Source organism: Zalophus californianus, chromosome 7 (genome assembly GCF_009762305.2).
Source record: "Zalophus californianus isolate mZalCal1 chromosome 7, mZalCal1.pri.v2, whole genome shotgun sequence".
NCBI lineage: Eukaryota > Metazoa > Chordata > Mammalia > Carnivora > Otariidae > Zalophus > Zalophus californianus.
In genome coordinates, this window is record NC_045601.1 from 143,122,169 (window position 1) to 143,144,174 (window position 22,006).

The 22,006-nt window shown below is 43.0% G+C and overlaps 1 long non-coding RNA gene across 1 annotated transcript in view; it reads right to left on the minus strand.

Annotated features, from left to right (window-relative positions):
- Positions 1-14,437, minus strand: part of LOC113926518 — a 34,015-nt gene extending 19,578 nt beyond the window's left edge. Inside the window, exon 1 of the long non-coding RNA XR_003521338.1 lies at positions 14,314-14,437. This is a non-coding gene — a long non-coding RNA (uncharacterized LOC113926518). The remainder of the gene's footprint in view (positions 1-14,313) is intronic.
- Positions 14,438-22,006: the final 7,569 nt, after the last annotated feature.

A 22,006-nucleotide genomic window follows, 5' to 3' on the forward strand; every position in this document is an offset into this window, starting at 1 on the left:
TTAGGACCTGTATCAACCAGGATGTTTACAATGGCATGAAGGGAACAACTCAATAGCAAATCATCAGTCAAAGAGCAAGGTAGTTTTAACCTGTTCTAGTTGGAGAAATGTCTGTTAATAGGATAAAGGAAGAAAGGATTTCTGCATGAGGCAATTCTTCTAGGTAATACCTGCCCTGAAAGTGTTCTCCTTCGCAAATCGAGAGAGTCTCAAATTCTTCCTTCCCTAGCCCTACAACATATCATATAGTATTTTTTAAACTGAAGTACAACATACAGTAAGGCGTACACTAATCTTTCTAACTTTGTACACAGAGTTGCGCTCAGGTAACCGCCTCCACACTGAGGTACAGGGCATCAGGGGTCCCCCAAGCAGCTCCTCCCCGGCCAATCCCCACACAAGTAGCAGCCACTCTTCTGACCTCTGTCACTACAGGGTAGTTATGCACACCCTTGAATGTTATATAAATGGAATCGTACAGCCATATATCCGGCCTCTCTTTCCTATCTGCCATTATGACTATGGGATTTATCCACAGGATTATACACAGCAGTGGTGGGTTCCTTTTAACTGCTGCACACTCTTCCATTGTGTAAATATGCTACGTTTTCTTTATCCAATATCATTAGATATTTGCACTGTTCCTTGTTTTTGCCTGTTATGATTAAATATGCTAATGAAAATTCTGATGCATAACTTTTGGTGGACATAAGCCCTCATTTCTGTGAGGAATATACCCAGGAATGGCATTTCTGGGTCAAATGGTATATAAACATTAAACTTTGGTAGGGACTGTCAACCAGTTTTCCAGAGACGTTCCTGTTGCAGTATCACAGCTTTTCGCACCGGACATGCTTGCGGTGTTTGTCAGTGTGCAAGAAGCCAATGGGACACATCGCCAATTGCACACTGAGCAGCTGTGAACTCTGGTGACTGGCTTACCAGCCCTAATGCGAGCATAAGGACAGCTCCAGTGAACGGGCACCCGAAGGTATGGCGTGAGGACCAGATGCATCACAAAAATGGCTCTAAATCGGGTAGACAAAGGAGAACAGAATGAACAGTGGAGTCTGTTATTCATTCCTGGCTAATGGTGATTCGAGCATCTGAGAGAGGAGCAACAGTGGGTGCCTACCAGAGGCACCCTCTCTAGGGTATGGGCTTTACTGCTGGAGACCGTACATTTATTACGTGTTTCATAAATTTTATGTAAGCCTCACTTAGGGAGAGGAGGCAGGAAACTGCCAGGAGAAACGCACAATTGCCAAGGGGCCCGCATCACCTGCCAACACTGAGGAACCCAGACCTCTGTTGAGAAATAGGAGAAATCAAAGGGGGTACAAGAATCACTACACATGTAAGGGAAATTGGGTATCAGAAATAATAGCAAGTTGAGCGATCAGAGCCAGGATGTCTCTCCCCAAGATGGACTTAGTACAACAGACAGAGAACTTTAATCTTTTTCATTAGTGCATTGATGTATAAACATCATCATTTTAATGGGAGGACCCTGAATTCTCTTAAAGAGAAAACAGATCTGGTGATAGCTTTTCTACTTGTTTAAATATTGACAGAGAAAGAAACCAGGACTCTGGGGAAGGAAGTTCTGGAAGGAAGGGAGGTTGGAGGAGAGACAAAGCATCAGGGCAGGATGGGCCCTGCTGAGGAAGGGGGTGTGTGAGAGCTCCTGAGATGGGGCGGCTGCAGGACTTTCAAGGACAGCGTGTACTGTCCGGCAGGCTGTGGTACCGCCCCCTGCTTACACCTCCTGCAAAGAGAGCCCCACACAAGGTGAATGGCGCTTGGGAAACACAGGGAAAGACGTGTTGTCTGTCTGGGCCAGGATGGGCTATAAGGAACAGCGAGGTCAGGGGATCATTGGCCAAAGAAAATCGGACCCTCTAAGGGACCATATGTACAAAACCCATTGGAATTAAAAAGAAAAAAAAAACCAACAACCTAGGGGAGGCATCAAATTTCCCATCAGGTATGGGATTGGGAGTTAGACATTTTATTTAAGTCTCAAAGTTCAAAGTGACCCATTACAGAGATGGAACAGGGAGTACTCTGTGAACTAAAAAATTAATTTACTGAATCTCCCCCCCCCAAAAAAAAACAAAGGGAGAGAGAGAAATTTTGAAACTCAAAATAAACAGGAATAACACATGAGAATAAATAGGAATTTATCTTTGGAAGGAGAAAAGAGAATGAATCGAGAAGGAATGATCAAGGAAATAATAAGAGAACTTTTTTTTCAGCTGAAGAAAAACTTGATTTCATACTGGAAGGATCTAATGGTTGTTGGGCAGGAATACTGAAAAAAGACATACCACAGATAATCTGATGACTTTTACAAGGGACAAAAAAATCCAACAAGAAATCCTACAAGCTTCCCAACCACTCTTCTACCCACCCTAGTCCCTCCACCAAAAGCCTTCCCCTAAAGCAGCTTCTGCCCTGGGAAAAGACACCTACTGTGGTATGTCAGCCCCCTCATTTGCAAATGAAATACTTGGGGGTGACAAGGGAATGAGGGGGCATTGTACAGCCTGATGATGACTCCAGCACGGCCATAAAAGGAACACCCCTTCAGACCTGCAGGGACTGGGAATACACACATTTCAACTGCGCCCCCTGAAAGTCCCTCATTCCCTCAGTCTCAAACTCTGGTGAAAACCCCCTGTAACAGAACGCTCCTCCCATGGGAGACCTGTCTTCTGCCCACTCTCGCCCACACCGTACCCCTATTCTCTAGACCTCTAAACACTGTCCCATTAAAAACCTCCCCGAGATGATAGTCTCTTCTGGCAACTATCCTGTTTCTTTTCCACTGGCCAAGTTTTCTGTTACTCTTATTGCTCCTCTCCACGTCCTAACTTTCGCTCCCCGGTGGCCATCTGGCTTCTCCCGCCAATGCCCGGAACGAAGGCCATCCAGAGGTGGGCGATAAGCATCTACCAATCTTCACCTTACTGGACTCACCGTTACACTCAGTACTGCGGCCCATCTTCTCCTGGAAACTCCCCACTCTCTAGAAATCACAGAAGGAAATACATTTGCTCCTGGGTCTGCAGAGCTGTTGGTTCCGTTTGCTGGGTTTGGTTCAGTTTTCTCCTTTTCTGCCTGACCTTAGATGCTCCTGTCCCCCGGGCTTCCTTCCCACATTGCTCTTTTCAGAGACTGTGTCTGTCTCACTCTTTTGTTTCCAGAAATCAGACCATCCTCAAGTAAAAAGCGAGATCTGCAAGAAGGATCCAGGGATATCTCAAAGAATCCAAGGTCCCATGCATGCCTAGAACCTCTTACTTTTTGTCATTACAGGGAAAACCCTCATCCCCCCCCTTGTGTTTCCATTGCATGTGGCAACAGAAACAATGACTAATCTGAATGGCCAGACACACGTTCACAGGGTCAAGTGCATCTGTGGGTAGGGCCACAGGAGTGGAGGCAGTGAAGGGGGCAGGCCTGGGTTCTTTTTTAGGCTACTGGCTGGACTCAGAATTTCCCCAGCAAGCCTAGTCATATCTCTGTAGGCACAACAGAACATGCAAATCCTCTAATACAAATCCACGACAGGAGATTGGAGGACTCATGTAAGCCTCCGTCTTCAGTCATGTTCCAAACATGGATAAAAACATGGCTTTTATCAAAGAAGTCTGCACTGGGACTTCTAGGTCACTGCACTGATGGATAAAATCATGATTTCCATGCATCTGCAAGTGGGTCTTCGTGTGTATGCCCAATGTACCAGAACCTAGAGGACTCTTTCCCTAAGCAGCATTAGTAGAAGCTGAACTCATTCTAGGACCGTGCTCAATTATGAGCTCCGAAAGACAAGCACTCTACTGTCTTTTCTTTTCCTTGCCTCTATCTGGCAAAGAGCCTGGACCCGAGGCACACAGTAGGTGGTTAATAAATATTGGCTCAACGAGCAGATCTGCAGCATGTTCCTTTCTTGGCAGCATTAACTAGTCTGCTTCTGTAACCAGCACACAGCCTTCTAACCCTGCTTCCATCTTCCCTTCCCACCAACCCCAAAGGCCATTTCTGTCTCATTCCCTCATTCCTGGAAGAATCTCACAGGTAAGTGTCAGTATTTTGAGTCTTTTGAAATTTCAGGGAAACAAATATGGAATAACGCTTGCTGACCAAGATGGACAGTGTCCTTTGCCAGTACAGAAAAAAAAAAAAACAACAATGTAATTGTTTCACTGAGTCAGTTTAGTTTTTATATTTATATGAGATTTATATCCTGTGGGCAGCTGCCTCCCATCTGACAGGAAGTGGGCCCCACAGGAGCGAACACTGTTCCTCTTCCTTTCTGTACCGAGAGGAAAGCCAAGAGGGCAAGAGGGAGGGAGATACTTCTTTATTTGCCCTCGACTTGCATACCATGGGTTGCTCTCCATCTCCACTGTGACTAATTTCAGCCGGTACCTTCCCATCAAATATAAATGACCAAAGGTCCTAGCCTAACCACTGGCCAGCAACTCTGCCACGCACAGCTCTCGTTTTTAAAATCTATGCCAGAAGCCCACTGTGTGTCAAGGCATTTGGTCTGCATGCTCAGGGGGGGACTTCCGCTGTGTCTTCCCTGCACGAAGGACACAGCCATTCAGCTGAACGCTCACAGGGCACCTTTCGGTGTTAGGTCTTAGACTAAGTGCTGGGGATATCAAATCCAATAGGATACAGGAGCTTACAGTCCAGTGAGAAAGACAGACATCTAGTTGGAAAATGTCAGTGAAATGTGACAGGTGACCAATTCCCCCACCTTGGTTCTAGACTTCCTCTTTTGGCCCATTGTCTCAGGAGCCTCAGGCTATTGTCCCTTTCTCTCCTAATTCTTCAATCTCTCTTCTCTACCTGGCTCCTTCCCTTTGGCATTTAAACATGTGCAAGCCTCTCCAGTTGTTGTTGTTGTTATTGTTTTAAGATTTTATTATTTATTTATTTTAGAGAGAGCTAGTAGGGAGGGGGGCAGAGAGGCAGAAGAGAGGGGCAGAGATCTCCAGCAGAACCCACGCTGAGTGCAGAGCCTGATGTGGGGCTTGATCTCAGGACCCTGAGATCATGACATGAGCCAAAACCGAGTCAGACGTTTAACCAAATGAGCCACCCAGGCGCCCCAAGCCTCTCCAGTTTTTAAAACTAATTCTTTCCTAATTCACCATTGCCCCCCAGCAATGGTCCTTTCTCCTTACTTCCGAGAGAGTAGTGTCCACTCACTGTTTGTCTCTCTCTCTTTCTCCTCTCTTCTTACTTTCCATTGACCCCTCAAACCACTCAATATAAGTTTTACCCTCATCATTCCAGCGGAAGTGTTCTTTCTAAGTCAGTGAGATCCAAATGATGCCCCTCAGTCGTCCACTTACTGGACATCTCCGCTCTCCCAGCACCCTGGACGATGGTCCCCCTTCTGAAACTCTTTCCCTGTGGACTCCGTGGAAGCCTTCTTGAGTCTCTGTCCACCTGCATCCCCCAGCTCCTACCAAACAGCAAGGCTGGCCCTCCAGGGGAACACAGGGCCTCAGCCATATCCACAGCATTCTCACCTGGACTTCAGGAGGAACCGCCTAACAGAGCCTCCTGCTCTCCTCCTGCCAACCCACCTCCAACCTCCTTAGCGCGTTACAGCTAAATGAGCTTTAAAAATGCCAGATGTAATCATGTGTCTTCCCTGCTTACCGCTCCCGGTGATTCCCCACTTCCTTGAGGATAACGTCCAAAATCCTTAGCATGGCTTATAATGCACATCCCGGTGAGATGTGCGCCTCCGTCTCTAGTCTTATCTCCAACTGCTCTCCCCAGCCCTCCGCCCACTCTGGCCAGTGGGACGTTCTTAGAGTTTTCCTGATGTTTCGTGGACTTTCTCACTTCAGCTGTTCCCCCTGCTGGAACAGTCCCCCTTCCCATCTTTGCCTGGCTAACTCCTCCTCACTACTCAAATTTTACCTTAAATGCCACTTCACCTAGAAATCTGATACCCAAAGGTTTGGTTAAATCCCAATATAAGCTTCTATAGCATGTAGGGGTCTTCTTAATATCCTGCACACCTGTTATTACTTATTCAATGTCTGTCTTCAGCCCTAAACATTAAGCTAAGTGAGAGCAGAGGGCTGCCTGTCTTGTTCATTGCTGTATCTCCAACCCCTAGCTTAGTGCATATTTCTGAATGAATGAATGAATGAACAATAAATGCACTAAATGCTATAAAAAATAATTAAGACGGACACCTAAGCAGTCATCACAGGAAAATGAGGGTCAGGTCTTTTCCAAATCTATACTACTACAATTTCTATGGGAAATTTAGTGGAAACCTGAGGACAAGTGTATAGAAAGAGACAGATGTTTGTAAAGGGTGGGTATATTTACAGAAAACGGTTGAGAACCTAACTGGCTTTTAAGAGAACCACTGTTATTCTAAAGTTTTATAACAAAAAATACAAGATCGAAGGCGTGACACTGTCCAATAACTCTGGCCAGCAATACATTTCACACTCCGAGGAAATATTTGTTATATTAAATTCATGTTGCACATTTTCAGCTGAGTAAAGGCGTGGCAGAAGAGGTACAAACAATAGCTTCTGTGATGAGGCATTTGAAATGAGCTGACCTCACAAATCGACATTGCCGAGACCTAGGAGTCAAGGCTTTCTACAAATGAAAATTTGACCTAGATAAGAAAACAATGCAACTTTTTAAAGTCATAGATATTTAGGGTGGAGGGAGATAGACATGAAATTATCCAGCCCATCCCTACCCCCACCCCCCCCGCCCCTCCAAACCCTTCCTCCACCAGTGGTGCGTAACACAGGAAGTGGCGGCCTGTAGCAGGTTAAGTCACTTCCCTAAGGCTACATGTCTGGTTAGTGGCAAACTGGTTAATAGAAACCAGATTTCTATGCCAGTGGAACTTAATTCTTTCTGATTCTTGATTCTGTAAACTCCAGTTTTATGGAATTTATAAGCCTTCTCCAAACCATGGCCTGAAAAATGGTTGTCTGGAAACTCATACCTTCCTCCAGTCTCTAATCCTGATTCACCAAATAGCACACCCCGAATAAAACAAAGCCTTTAGGTGCCGCTAACCCCAATTACACCTTCCCCTTACCACTCACACTGTTGAATGCATTAGGAGGCACTAAGAGTAGTGGCTGGAGAACTTTGAGTAACACCCTGACGTAATATTCTGTTCTGTGGCTTTATGCAACATCGTCCCCTTCTGTCCGTTCTGAGTCCTGGGGAAATCAGTCTCCCTGCTGTCATGGAATATTTGGGAAACTTTTGTTTTAAAACATTACTCAAGATGATCCAACAATTCCACTCCTAAATTCTAAAAGAATTTAAAGCAGGGAGGGATTCAAACAGATACTTGTCTATCAATGTCCAGAGCAGCATTATTCACAACAGCCAAAAGGGGGAAATGGCCCAGGTGTCCATCAAGACATGAGCTGATAACAAAATGTGGTGTGTATATACACACCGTGGAATATTATTTGGCCATAAAAAGTGAATGAAATTCTGATAGGTGCCACAACATGAATACAAGTGGGAAATAGTCTGCTAAGTGCAATCGCTCTGACTCAAAAGGACACACATTATTCCTTTCCGCACAGGGGAGATACTTAGAATAGGCAAATTGAGACAGAAGGTAAATTGGTTCCCAGCGCTGGAGGGAGGAAGGGGGTCCCCGCTTAATGGGTACAGTTTCCGTTTGGGATGATGAAAAAGTTCTAGAAGCAGAGAGTGGTGGTGGTTACATAACTTTGTAAATATACTTAATGCCACTGATTGCATGCTTAAAAATGATGAAGATGCTGAATTTTATGTTATACATGTTTGGCCACAATTAGAAAAAGTATTCAACAGCTTCCAGTTCCAGCCACAATGGGATCCTAACACATGTCCAAGTAAACCCACAAGAAGGGGCAAAAAAGAGAAACAAACAAGAAACGGGAAACAAAAGAGAAAACCAAAACAGTCGCTATAAGCTCTAGCATATTGTTAACGATCTTAAATGTAAGTAGTCTTAGCGCACCAATTAAATGACAGAAATGGGCAGCAAGAATAAAAAAAAGCATGATCCAAGAATATGCTTACTATAAAAATTCATCTCAGATGTGACACGGGTTGGTTGAAGATTAAAAAAACAGAAAAAGATATCCCATGCACACATTAAGCAGAAACAGGATTTGACTATATTAATATCCATTTAATCAGTCATCATTAAATAAATAAAATATTTACAAAATAAAAAAGGACACCTGGTGGCTCAGTCAGTTAAGTGTCTACCTTCGGCTCAGGTCATGATCTCAGGGTCCTGGGATCGAGCCCCGCGTCTGGCTCCCTGCTCAATGGGGAGTCTGCTTCTCCCTCTCCCACTCCCCCTGTTTGTGCTCTCCCTCTCTCCCCCTCTGACAAATAAATAAAATCTTAAAAAATATATCAGTCATCATTAAATTTTAGGCATACTTTAAAAATTTAACCCATGGAATAAAAAAGCCAATATTTAAAGCTAACTGGATTCACATTACAATTTTCCAAACAAGCCAACATCAATAAAGCATATTACCTTACTCGGTTTCCCTCTTACCAAAACACCAGTGTCATCCTCCTGTGAGAGATAAAGCCTGAAATACTCTTGGGTAAGAACAGACACACACTCTCTTCCTCTGTTGTGGCGCTTGGCCACGTGATGTCGAATGCCCTGCGCACCTCTGCTCGTCAAGGACAGCCTGTATTGGTAGCTGCGGTCAATCTAGGATGGAGTCCGTTCTCCTGTGCACTGGGGAATGGAGCCAGGCCGGGACTTCAGTCACAGTACAGACCTGACCTGCTTTGTATGGACTAAAGGAAGTGGGGGTGGCGGGAGGAGAGGAATTTTAATTAATATGTATAACTGCAGCCCCAAGAAGCAGCATTAAAAGCCAGTTCTCCGGGGGTGCCTGGGTGGCTCAGTCGGTTAAGTGGCGGACTTTTGATTTCGGCTCAAGTCATGATCTCAGGGTCCTGGAATCAAGCCCCGTGTTGGGCTCCCCACTTAGTGGGGAGTCCACTTCAGGATACTCTCTCTCCCTCTGCCCCTCCCCCCGCTCTCTCTGAAATAAGTAAATAAATCTTAAAAAAAAAAAAAAAGCTTGTTCTTTTGGTTCCTCTTCTCCATCTGTTCGAATTCAAGAACAGATTTTCTTGAACTGACTCCCTGATCTGATGCATAAAACACGGAACCATCCAGCATTTGAATGAGAGAAGTGTTTCTCAGGTCTGAGAACTTTTTCACCCCCTCCTCATTCATGATTTAAAGACTGTGGCACTGGCCAGTATCTTCTTTCCTTATGAGGACTGTTCCATTCCTAGTTCCCAAACTACCAAGAACCTAATTATTAGAACTTAATTACGTGAACATAGAGAGGCAGGATTTTTTTTTCATTTCCACGGGGTAAATATGGTCAGTGTAAGAGTGAATATAATTTCCAGGATCGGAAACTAAATGTAAAATTATGAGAAAAAAAGTAAGCCCAATGCAATGTATCCTTCCAGAGCTAAACTCAATAAAGAATAGATGGTATAGGGCGCCTGGGTGGCTCAGTTGGTTAAGCGACTGCTTTCGGCTCAGGTCATGATACTGGAGTCCCGGGATCGAGTCCCGCATCGGGCTCCCTGCTCGGCAGGGAGTCTGCTTCTCCCTCTGACCCTCACCCCCATGTGCTCTCTCTCTCTCTCTCATTCTCTCTCTCAAATAAAATAAATAAAATCTTTAAAAAAAAAAAAGAATAGATGGTACTGACTAATACTTAACGAGTACCACCTATAAGGAATGTAGATCTCCTGTTCAGATGGGCAGGTTTTACGTCCAGGTTATACATCCAGGGGTTAGAACCTATGGTGCACTAAAGGCATCTCTAGCCACTCATCTTCTTGGTGATCTTGCTAAGTAATGAGAAAACATTAAGAAGAATATAATAACTGTGTGTGGGGTTGATCAAGGATCAGCAATTTTGAAGGTCAATAATAAATATAAAGAAAATGATTGTTCTTAGGATATTTATTTCGGGGAAGCTACAATAAACAAACAATATATAATCAAGGAGTTGCTAGAATTAGACTCGTTTGCAGAGATAAATATGTTATCCCCTATCATTCCAGCAATTTCAATCTTACATTTGTCTGGTGGGAAATATCTGACCCAATGTCTTCCAGTCTGGAAATTAAGAGAATGCTTTCATAGGAATGAGGGGGAGGTGGCAGATTTTATTTTCCAGAGATGACCACAACTTCCCACAGGCTATTCTTATAGTGTGCCTGATTCCCTCCCACTGGGCTGTGTGGTATCTGCGTTCCCCCCTCCCATCCGGGTGGGATCCTGTGACTGCCCCACGCAACAGACTGTGAGGAAAGTGACACTGCATGGCTTCTGAAGCTCGGTGTCAAATACCGCAGCTTCTACCTGGCCTTCTCTTGTGGGCCTACCCTTGGAAGCCAGTCCCCCCATTATGAGGGACCTGGGCCACACGAAGGAACCACACGGAGGTGTGTGGCAATCCAGCTAAGGGCTAAGCCTCCATCGCTCCCAGACATGTGAAGGAGCAAGCTTTGCAATATTTCCATCCCCAGCTGCACCTGTCTTCCAGCTGAGGCTCCAACAGCACATGGCAGAAGCAAGCTGTCCCCGGTGTGCCCTGTCTGAGAATGCCTGACCCACAGACTCCGTGAGCATAACAAATGATTGCTTTCATTACTGAAAAAAAAATTGCTCAAGTGACACTTAAATTAAGTTTCCCATTAGTATAAAATGAGAGCATTACAAATATTGTCATGCTTGGGGAGTCACAGACACACAGCCCTAATACCAACAGTACTTACACAGCGTGACATGGGGTCTATTAGAGGAAAGTAATGGAGCACATGGAATCCCCCAAACTCATTTCCCCACAGCATGAGCCACGCATAGATGGTCTACATACACCAAGGCCAAAGTCCAGCAGAGGATGGCCAGCCTCGTACAGTAATCTGGATACACAAGAGAAAGGATGTGACCTCACACCACATTACACATCGAGGCTGTTAAAAACTTATGTTGGCCTATGGAATACTTTGGTTCTCTGCGTCATGAGAAATGAAAGATGGGATCTCTAGGCCCAGAGAGGAGAGTAGGGAAAATGCATAGGGAGGGCCCACGTCTACAATGAAGGTCAAAGTCTGCATACAGAGGGCCCTGGAACAATCTAGGAGAGCCTCTGCATACCCGGAATGCTAACATGAGCCAGAAGCCTTACTGCTCCTCTGCAGACTAGCTCAGGCCACCTCAGCCTGGCAGAAGGGCAGAGGTGCCTACCCCATCCAGATTTGCCTCCCAACAGATACAAAGAGAAGAAAATGAAAATCTTCCTTAACGTTCTCTTCTGCCCTCCTCCCATCGAAACAAATTGTCATTTTCACCCTTCAGATTGGCAGAATTTTAGATGAGTATTATGCAGTGTTGGTGAGCACACTGGGAAAGGTGTATGCTCATAATAATCACAGGAGTATAAACTGGTAGCTTGGCTACCAGGAAATTTGACAGTATCTATTAAATCAAAGTATAAGTATCCTCTGACTTAGCAACTCTACTTCTATATATGCTTTTTAAAGACATACTTTAGCACTGGTACAAAAAGATGTCTATTGCAACAAAATACCAACAGAGGAATAAGAAATTTTATGGCACATTCTTCCATGAAATACTACATAGCAGTTATGAATAAAGTAGATTTATAGGGGGGCGCCTGGGTGGCTCAGTTGGTTAAGCGACTGCTTTCGGCTCAGGTCATGATCCTGGAGTCCCGGGGTTGAATCCCGCATCAGGCTCCCTGCTCAGTGAGGAGCCTGCTTCTCCCTCTGACCCTCCTCCCTCTCATGTACTCTCTCTCTCTCTCTCATTCTCGCTCTCTCAAATAAATAAATATTTGTAAAAAATAGATTTATAGGTACCAACAGAAATAGGACTCTACAACACACTTTTGTCCATTTACATTTTTTTGGAATGTGTAAAAAATGCCTACTTAAAATTACCTTGGTTTAAAATTAACATCACATTTCTTAATGCTACAAAATTACTACACTATTGCTAATAGCAATAGATAGTTAGTTGCTCACCAGCAGGTAAAGCCTGGAATAGACCGATTACATCTGAATCCCCTGAGCATCTTAGAATCTAGTACATCATAGTCACTCATAACTGTTTAACAAATTAATAAAACAGGCCAGCAGCTCCGAGTCTCCTTCTGGTTCTTCTTTGATTCTAACTGGGGAAAAACAGAAAAACTGTCTTTTTTGAAAATGGTCCCGACGATACCTACCTCAGAGAGCTGCCGTGGTAAATGAAGCTATACAAAATCTAGCAACTTTTTTTTTTTTTTTTGGTCTTCACTGGATAAAAATGACTTTTCTGCCAAGTTCAGAGTCACTGTGGACGTTTCAAAGAGGTTTTTTTCAATGACTATGGAGGGAGAGGGGAGAGGCGTGAAGGAGGGGGCAGGAGGAAGGGACAAACATTAAAAATACTATTATAGACGAGGAAGGAGAGGGAGCTGACGTCAAGGGCCAAACCTGAATGCGATGCATATTAAAGCAATGTCGAAACTTAGGAAAAGCTTTCTACTTGCTGAAAGCTCTAGGCATTTAATTTCACTACCAGGAAACTCTTGAAGCTGGGAGTGGCCCCCACAGAAGTCCCCTTCCAGTTCTCTCAGCTCATTGTCATTTCTTGATGGTAACTGATGGGAAACTAGACTGCAGGCTTTTAAAACTTCTTGGAGCAGAGAGAGGGTATAAAGCTAGTTATTAGTTTCCTAGGGCTGCAGAGACAAGTTCTCACAAACCAGGTGGCTTAAAATCACAGAAATGATGTACCCCCTCACAATTCTAGAAGCCAGTTGGGGAGTCTAACAAGACATCTCCCCCCGCAAAAGCAATCCCAGTGGGTAAAACCATCAATTTAAGAATGAATGTAGACATAAACTGGTTTTGCTCCTCAATCCCCCACTTCTCCCATCTCAACCCCAGCTCCAGAAGATAGGCAAGAAAATTACTAGCTGAAATTTTAGTGCTAATAAGTAGGAGAAAGAAAAAAATAGAAGCTAGCCTTCATGAGTGTTTTCAGCCTGAATTCACACCAGCTGGGGGAACTGGGCAAACCTCTTGGGGAACATTTAGTTGAGAGCAACCCTAGACTAGTAGCTCCCATAAACCTGGAAGAAGCAAATGCTGATCCCGTCTGGAGGGTTCCACCTCTAACTCAGCTAGTGATAATTTCTGCAGGCAAAGTTCCAAAGCATCAAGCAATTGATAGTGCTCAATTATTAAAGCCCCATAAGAAAGGACCAGCAAAACAAAACAAAACAAAACAAAAACAACAGACTGCATGACAAGGTCCACAGTGTTACAGTTAAACCAATTCTATGTGCCTGAGGCCTGAAATACGTGTTTACATTACTTATATATACACAATGTATGTAATAAAGGAGTTATCAAACAAATTCTAAGCAGAGAACTCTGATAGAGCCATATTAACAATAAAGAAAGCATATTTTAAGCAATACATATTGCCAGAGAGGCATTTCATAAAGATAAAAGGATCAATTCATCAGAGACCATCACAATTTTATTTTTTTAAAAGATTTTATTTATTTGAGAGAGCGCCAGCGAACAAGCCGGAGACAGACCATGAGCTGGGGTGGGGACAGAGCGAGAAATAGGAGAGGACTCTCCGTTGAGCAGGGAGCCCTACCGGGGGCTCAATCCCAGGACCCTGGGATCACGACCTGAGCCCTGAGCTGAAAACAGACGCTTAACCGACTGAGCCACCGAGGCGCCCCAGAAACTATCATAATTTTAAATTTACATACACTAATAACAGCCTCAAGACATACTATACAAAACTATGAGGAGTCACAGGTGAATTCAAAATCACAGATTTTTAAACACTCCTCTCAGTAACCGATAGAAGCATCGGATAAAAATGTGTTTTAATTCGTCTCCGGAGGGCGCAGGCGCAGCAGGTACGCCACCAAGGGAGGCCCTCTCCTCTGTGGGCACCACGGGAGGCCTTCTGGAGGCGAGGGGCACCCAAACTCCTCCCGGAGGAGTAGGCGCCGCAGGAGGGAGGCTGCAGACCCAGGGGCGCGAGGGAAAGGCACCAAAGTCAAGGAGACAGAAAACAGCATCCACCAGAGGAGACAGGCGGGGAACCGCGTGGGGAAAGGAGTCACCGGCCCGCGCAGCTCGGGCGTGAGGATGGAGACTCGGGAAGGCGCCTCCCTGTCCCATTACCTCGGAAAGGCTCCTCCCCGCCGCGTCACACACCGCAGCCGACTTGGAGATAGCTGTGACCTCGCCTGCCACCCCCTCGCCAAGGCCGGCCATCCCTGGCTGGGCTCTAGCGCCGCGCGCGAAGGAGGGCGCGCTACTCTGTGGGTCCCCCGCCGCCCCGCGCGCAGGCGCTGTGCTCGCCCCCCCGCGCGCCCTCGACCCCCACGCGCGCTCGACCCCCGCACCCTCACCGCCCCTCCCCCGCGCGCGCGCGCTCTCCGCGCGCCCTCGCCCCCGCGCGCTCGCTCCCCGCGCGCCTTCGCCCCCGCGCGCCCTCGTCCCCCGCGCCGTCGCCCCCGTCCCCTGTCCTCGGCCCTAACTCGGCCCCACTCGGCCCCCGAGAGAGGGCAGTACCTTCCCCGGAGCCGTAAGTGGCCTTAGAGAGAATGTTGTATTGAGTTGTGTCCCGCTTCCAGAATGAGCCATTGTCAGAGAATTAATAGCCCCCAAAGGTACGAATAAATGTTGGAACGTGTCAAGAGAAAAAAAATGAGTAATGATGAAGACGGTTTGAATATCACAACTACCACACCTGACCTAATGAAGATTCTACACGGGCGCGCACACACAGGCACACAAATGGGCAATGGGTGCATGAAAAAGTGCCCAACATTATCATTAGGCATCAAAGAAATGTAAATTAAAACCAAAAATGAATAGGAAACAAAAGCATTAAGAATGACTTCATGTGTTTCTACTTCTGGTCAAGGTGGAGTAACAGGGACCAAAGTTACCCTCCTGTTTGAAATAACAACAACAACAAAAGGGCATCGAGAGATAGATAAAGGTATATACAACACACCACTCAACAACTGCAGAATGATCTTCCTGCACACATGTAAGAGTTATAATAACTGATCATACACAGGCTTCATCTCCACAAATTTCCAAGGAATAATATCATATAGAGATACAAGATTGCATATATCATAATGCAACTAAGCTCAGAATCAAAAACAAAATAACTAGTAAAATTCATGGTTGGAAAGTAAGAGACATTTTAATGTAATATATTGGTCAAAAATAAATCATAATAGATCAGAAATTATTTAGAACTAAATACTAATAAAAACATACATATCAAACTTGAGGGATTCATCTGAAGCAGGATGTAGAGGGAAACACTGACATTAGAAAAAAGAAAGTCTGAAATTTAATGAGCTAAATATTGAGTCAAAGTACTTAGAAAAAGAACTGCAAAATAAAGAAAAAGGAAATAATAAAGAGTGGAATTTTATAAGCTAGAAAATATACAACAGAGATCTATTCAAAATAATCTACTTAAAAGTTCTTTGAAAAGATCAAAACAAAATCAAAAAGTCTCTAGTAATTTCACTGGTCAAGGACAAAATAGGGAAAAGACACAAGTCACCATTATCAGGGAGAAGAGATTATACTATAGGTGTTGCAGACATTAAAAAGATAAAATAATAGTATAAAAATCTTTGTGCCAATAAACATAAATATGTAGATGAAAGGGATAAAAGCCTAGAAGAGTATCAAACCCAGGATATTCCATCAAAATTCCATTATATATCAATTAAAACCCTAAAAAAATAGCAACCCTAAAGTATCAAGGATCAGAAGACTCTGTTGTTAACATGTCAATTCTCCCCAAATTGATCTCTTGATTCAATAGATTCAGTGCATTTCCAATCATAATCTCACTAAGATTTTTTTTGTAGAAATTGACAAGTTTACTCTAAGACTCACAGAAATACAAAGGACCTAAATAGCCAAAGCAATCTTGAAAAAGAATAAAGTTGGAAGACTTATACTACCTGACTTCAAAACTTATTATAAAACTAGAGAGTGAAGACAGTGTGATACTAGCAAAGGATTGAAAAATTAGATTGGGATAGAACCCATTTGAAATCATAAACCACAACAAGATATCACCTCACACCCGTCAGCAATGGCTAAAATCAAGAACTCAAGAAACAAGTGTTGGAGAGGATGTGGAGAAAAAGGAACCCTCGTGCAGTTGGTGGGAATGCAAACTGTATGGAGGTTCCTCACAAAGTTAAAAACAGAACTACCCTATGATCCAGTAATCGCACTACTGGGTATTTACCCAAAGAACACAAAAACACTAATCCAAAGGCATACATGCACCCAAATGTTTATAGCAGCATATTTACGATAGCCAAATTATGGAAGCACCTATTGACTGATGAATGGATAAAGAAGATGTGGTATATACCTACACAATGCAATATTATTCAGCCATAGAAAAGAATGAAATCTTGCCATTTTCAATGACGTGGATGGAGCTAGAGGGTATTACACCAAGCAAAATAAATCAGGCAAAGAAAGACAAATACCGTATGATTTCACTCATATGTGGAATTTAAGAAACAAAACAAACAAAGAAAAAAAAAAAAAAAAGACAAACCAAAAAACAGACTCCTAACTCTAGAGAACAAACTGATGGTCACCAGAGGGGTGGTGGGTGGGGGATGGGGGTCACAGGGGAAGGGGATTAAGAGCACACTTATCATGGAGAGCACTGAGTAGTGTATAGAATTGCTGAATCACCACATTGTACTTCTGAAACTAAGGTATGCTACCTATGCTAGAATTATTAAAAAATTAATAATAAAAAATTAAAATATTTCAAAAGTGGAATAATAAAAACAAAACAAAGACTAGGAGTCCTTTGTTGTTTTTCAGCAAATGGTGCTAGAATAGCTGGATGTTCATATGGGGAAAAAAATTAATCTTTATCCCTAGCTCACACCATATACAAAAATTAATCTGAGATAAACATGCAACTATAAAGTTTTTGGAAGAAGTAATAAAGAATAACTTCATGATTTGGAGGTACACAAAGATTTCTTAAAAATGACACAGAAAGCATTACCATAAAAGAGACACTAATAAATTAGGCTTCACCAAAAACTTTTTAAACTTCTGCTTAACAAAAGATGTTAAGAAAAATGAATAGGTAAGCTATAGACAGGAAGAAAATATGTGCAAAACACACATCTGATGAAAAACTCATGCTCACGATATACAACACAAGAATTCCTACAACTCAAGAACAAAAAAATAAGCAACCCAATTAAAAAAAAAAGGCACAAGTTTTAAACAGACATTTCATCAAAAAAGATGAACTACTGACCAATGAGCACATGAAAAAGTGCCCCACATCAGCATTAGATGAGAGAAATGTAAATTAAAACCAAAAATAAGTAGGAAACAAAAGCATCGAAAATGACCCATGTGTTTCCACGGCTGGCTAAGATGCAGGAGAGGAGGGACCAGATTTACCCTCCTGTTTGAAACAACCAAATATAAAAGGGTGCAGGGGGGACCAAATAGCTGAAAGAACGGTGCTCAGAACAAACCAGACAATAAAAAACAGTGATCTCTAAGAGACAAGTGAACCAGTGAGGTGAGCAGAATGATTGCCCCAGCTGACTGTTTGGAGAGTTTCCAGGGCGCAGAATGGGGAAGAGACACCTTTCCAGAAGTCTCCCTGATTTGCGGAAACTGCTGAGGGGCTGGAGAGTTGGAGGCTGTCAGAGTTTGTCCACTGAGAAAAGGAGGCAAAACTGAAAAGGAACAAGGGTCTTGACTCGGGGTCTCAGAATTGCAATTCGGGGGAGCACAGAGTCCAGAATAACCAGAAAAGTGTCCCACTCGCGCAGGGAAAGCAAGGGCTTTTATGAGAAGGAAGGAAGGGGGAATTACAGGATTACATAAAAGAGAGAGGGGGAAAAACCCTCCCCCATTGGGGCTGATCAGTTGAACTGCTCGTGATGACCATCTTAGTGATTTGAGGTCCCATCAAACGGAACTGCCCCTGCTATGTATTCATTAACTTTACTGTCGTTCTCTGACCCGAATGCCCGCAACTCAACCTTTTGTCATCAGTGGCTGCTGAACTCCAGTTTAGGAGTTCGTTAGTTGGAATGAAAAATGGAGTCCCTCATGTCCACAGGTTTCAGGCAATCCCATAATTCCCCCTTCCGATCATGATTTTTGTTCTTAGAAACACATCCCAGATCAGCATTGTTCCCTCATGGCTGGAGTTGAAACACTATGTTCTGGACCTCAGATAGAAACTCCACTCCATACTTTATGAACCAGCCCGAGTTTTGTTCAGTTAAACGGTTGCCTCTTTTCCAGGGGTGCTCCTAAAGGTGGGCTCCCAAAGTCAGGCCTGGACTGTGTTAGCAACCAGCTACTTAATAAGAGGCATTTCTATGGCAACAAAAGAAAAACACAGGTTAATGGTTGGAGCAAATGATCAGCCCCATGCTGCCACCGAGGTTTCTGGAAGCCAGGCCCAAGGCACCTCGATGCGGTGGGGGCAGGCAGGGGCCGTCCCACGGGTGTTCCTGCTCTGCCCTTTGAGTATCTCCTGATCTTCTCTCAACATGGGCTGTTGCGGTAATTTCTCTGAAGTTTACCTCAAGTTGTCTAGCTTCAGTCTGTAGGCCTTCAGGGGGAAAGGGCAGCTTCAGTTCCCAAAGACTGCCAAGTGAGAAAAAAATGGGACAAAACGGAAAACCTTTGTTTGGAGAGTCACGGTCAGATACTCAAGGAAACCAGAAGAACTCAGGATCCAGCCCAGTTTCATCAGAAAACAGCACACAAAGACCATCAGAACAAGAAGCTAACAAAAATGTATTAGTGAAACAATGTTTTTCTCTAAAATCCCCCTAATTTCCATCAAGGATAGCTAAATTAAGATAAATTTGTTTGTAAAATAAGTCCAGTTTTCACAAAATTTGCTCTAATTATTTACATAAGTGCGGCAAGAATAGGAGTTGACCATGTCGACTCTTTAAAACCTGCTTCGCTGGAACTTTTCATAAGGAAGTTCCTGACTGAACTTTTAATAGCCTATCAAGGCCAGAAGCCAAGCCAAATCCTTGCCATCAGACTTGACCTACAATACCCGTAGATTTGGGTGAATTCCTCCTCTCTTCTCAAGGTCCCCAAAATATCCTGAGGTTCCTGAGCCTGCCAGGAAGTGACCTTCCTTGCTCACCTGGTAAGGTTGCTGGGAACCCTGTAAGTAAGGTACCAGGCTGATTTTTTCCAAGGGCCTTTATTGGCTCCAACCTCAGTTCCTTAAAGCTGCCTGTTCATATCTGAGTCTTTACCTCTCAAAGATGACATTTCAGTCAAAGCCTTGGTAATATAACCATTGTTTCCAATTGTGTCCTGTTCCAAGCAGAAGAGATTTTTATTGCACTTATGGAAATGACTATAATTGCCGTGAAAATAAAAACACTCACTGAGAGTTTCCAAATTCTGGAGGGATCGGGTAGGGAGAAAAAGACAAATGCTTCATATTTGTTTATAAAGAAATATTTTACCAAATTTCTGTAAGTTGTAGATACCTTAAAAGAAAACATTTTCCTAAATCTGGGAGAACAAACATTAGGGAATGGAATGTTTCAAACAAGAGTCATAACAACTACTATCATCTTCCTCGATCCATTCGGTCCTGCGTTAATTAATTCTTGTTCTGTTGGAATCCAGACTTCCCACCCGTTCTGGGAGTTCTTACTAGTACTGGGAGTTTAGTTTTATAATATTAAGGGAATCAGAAACCCGTATTTGTCAAAAGTTCTTTCCATGAATCTCCTTGAAGAAGAAAGACATTTGCAAGGGTGTCAGAGTAAAATAACAACCCTAAATGACAAAGACTCAAAAATAGCCAATGCTTAAAGATCTGATGAGAGTTCATTAAAATGCAATTCACAAGGAAATTGGGTTATTTCTGTGACTCACAACAAAGAGTTCCATACTAGAAATACAAGCGATAACATTATGCCAGGACATATCAAAACTTTAGGAACGTCATACAATTTCTGGAATAGTTGTATTAACAGCATTCCCTCATACACTATAACCTAAGAAGGCTTATTATCACTTACCTGACAATGCTTCTCTTGTAACTGAACATACCAAATAAATGAGTCTAATTAGTCAAAAAGACTTCATATAGAATTTGAATTTGGGGAAGTCTGTCAAAAATATCAGAAGGTTTTAAAAGCACATGCCTGAAGAGGATCACAGATCATTATAAAACTGAATAATGATCTACTGAACTGAAGTGACAATATAAGATTCTAAAGGCAAATACAGACATTGTTGTTAGCAAAATTTGCTCTTATAAGAACATTCCATTTTCTTAAGTAATCAAAGACCTGATAAAGACAAAACAGAGACTGTTTTTCTATGCAGACTACATTAAAGATAAAGAAAAACTTTGCTTACAATTTCTTACTAAGAACACACCAATAATGTTAAGAAAACTTGATCACTTTAACAGAGAGAAAAACCAAATTCCATCTTGCACCAGTGTATTGTGGTATTAACACTCATGCATTCCACTCTTAGCCCTGACCACACAAAATTCCTTCCCTAAGATTCCTTTTTCACAGACTTTCTACAGCTTTCTTCTTTTACATTCGGATTTTGTCTATATTTTTCCTCCTTAAACAACCAACCTCACTTTAGGAAAAACTAGTTTCTTTTCCCTCAACAAAAAAATGCATCTCCATTCCTCATCCCTTTTCTCACCAAAAACACACATCTCATTCTCTCTGCATACAGACACGGTTCCCTTATTATTTCTAGTCGTTTCATCATATTTATTAGAATTCTTAACCCTTAGAAGCCTTAATTTCTAGTGAAAACTAAGAAGTAAACAACTATAAATTGTTACACCAGCATTCTTTATGTAAAATTTATGAATACATTTAATAATTTTTAGAAACATATGCCTCTGCATAGCAAATTTCTCAGCATGGCACAAAACATGTTTACTAACATACCCAAAATCTTTAGTCTCTCTCTAAGAGAAAGTCAAAAGTAGATACACCTATGGTTAATCATTAATGTTTCCGTACTTTATCATACTTGGAAATGATCTAGATATTTAATGCTCTCCATCATGTAATTTAACTTAGCAAAACTAAGGTTCTAAGTTACCCCCCCAAAAATTGGGGGAAACTATTAAGTAGACATAAATATTATTGAAAAGTTCATTTATAAACTTTTATCTTACATTTAATCAATTCACTTGCTCTTAATAATTATGTTTAGATCAGTCATGAAAATTCCATGAGACATCAGACAGAGACATGAAAATTTCATGAGACATTAACCATCATCTCTGAGTTCTCTTTCTTGCTGACAAATTCTAGAACAGGGATAATATGAGTTTATTTGACTTTTAGTAAACCTGAGTAGAATATAAGTATTATATTTAATGCTGACCACTTTAAAGACATACCAGTTTTAATTAAACCATCTTCAATTTGTTTTGGGTTTTTCTTTCCCTTTTGGCTTTTTTTTTTTTTTTTTTTTTTTTGAGGGTCCGCCCTGCTGCGGAAGACCTCTCCCTGCCTGGGAGGTCAGCACTTCCTGCTGGAGAAGCACCGTCACTAGATCCCCGCACTCTGTCCCCTGGGTTCTGAGCTTGGCTGCCGGCCAGAGCCTGCTCCTGGCCTTTCCCACCTGCCCGATGGAGCCAGGGAGACCCAGGCTTCTGCTACCCCCCAGCCCCCTGCAGCAGCTGACCTTGCTCTGGGGAGAGCCCATGCTGGTGCTCTTCCACACTCACAGCCGGATGTCCTGAAAACCAGGCCAGACCCGGCCAGGGAATGACTGCCAACCACAGCTGCCC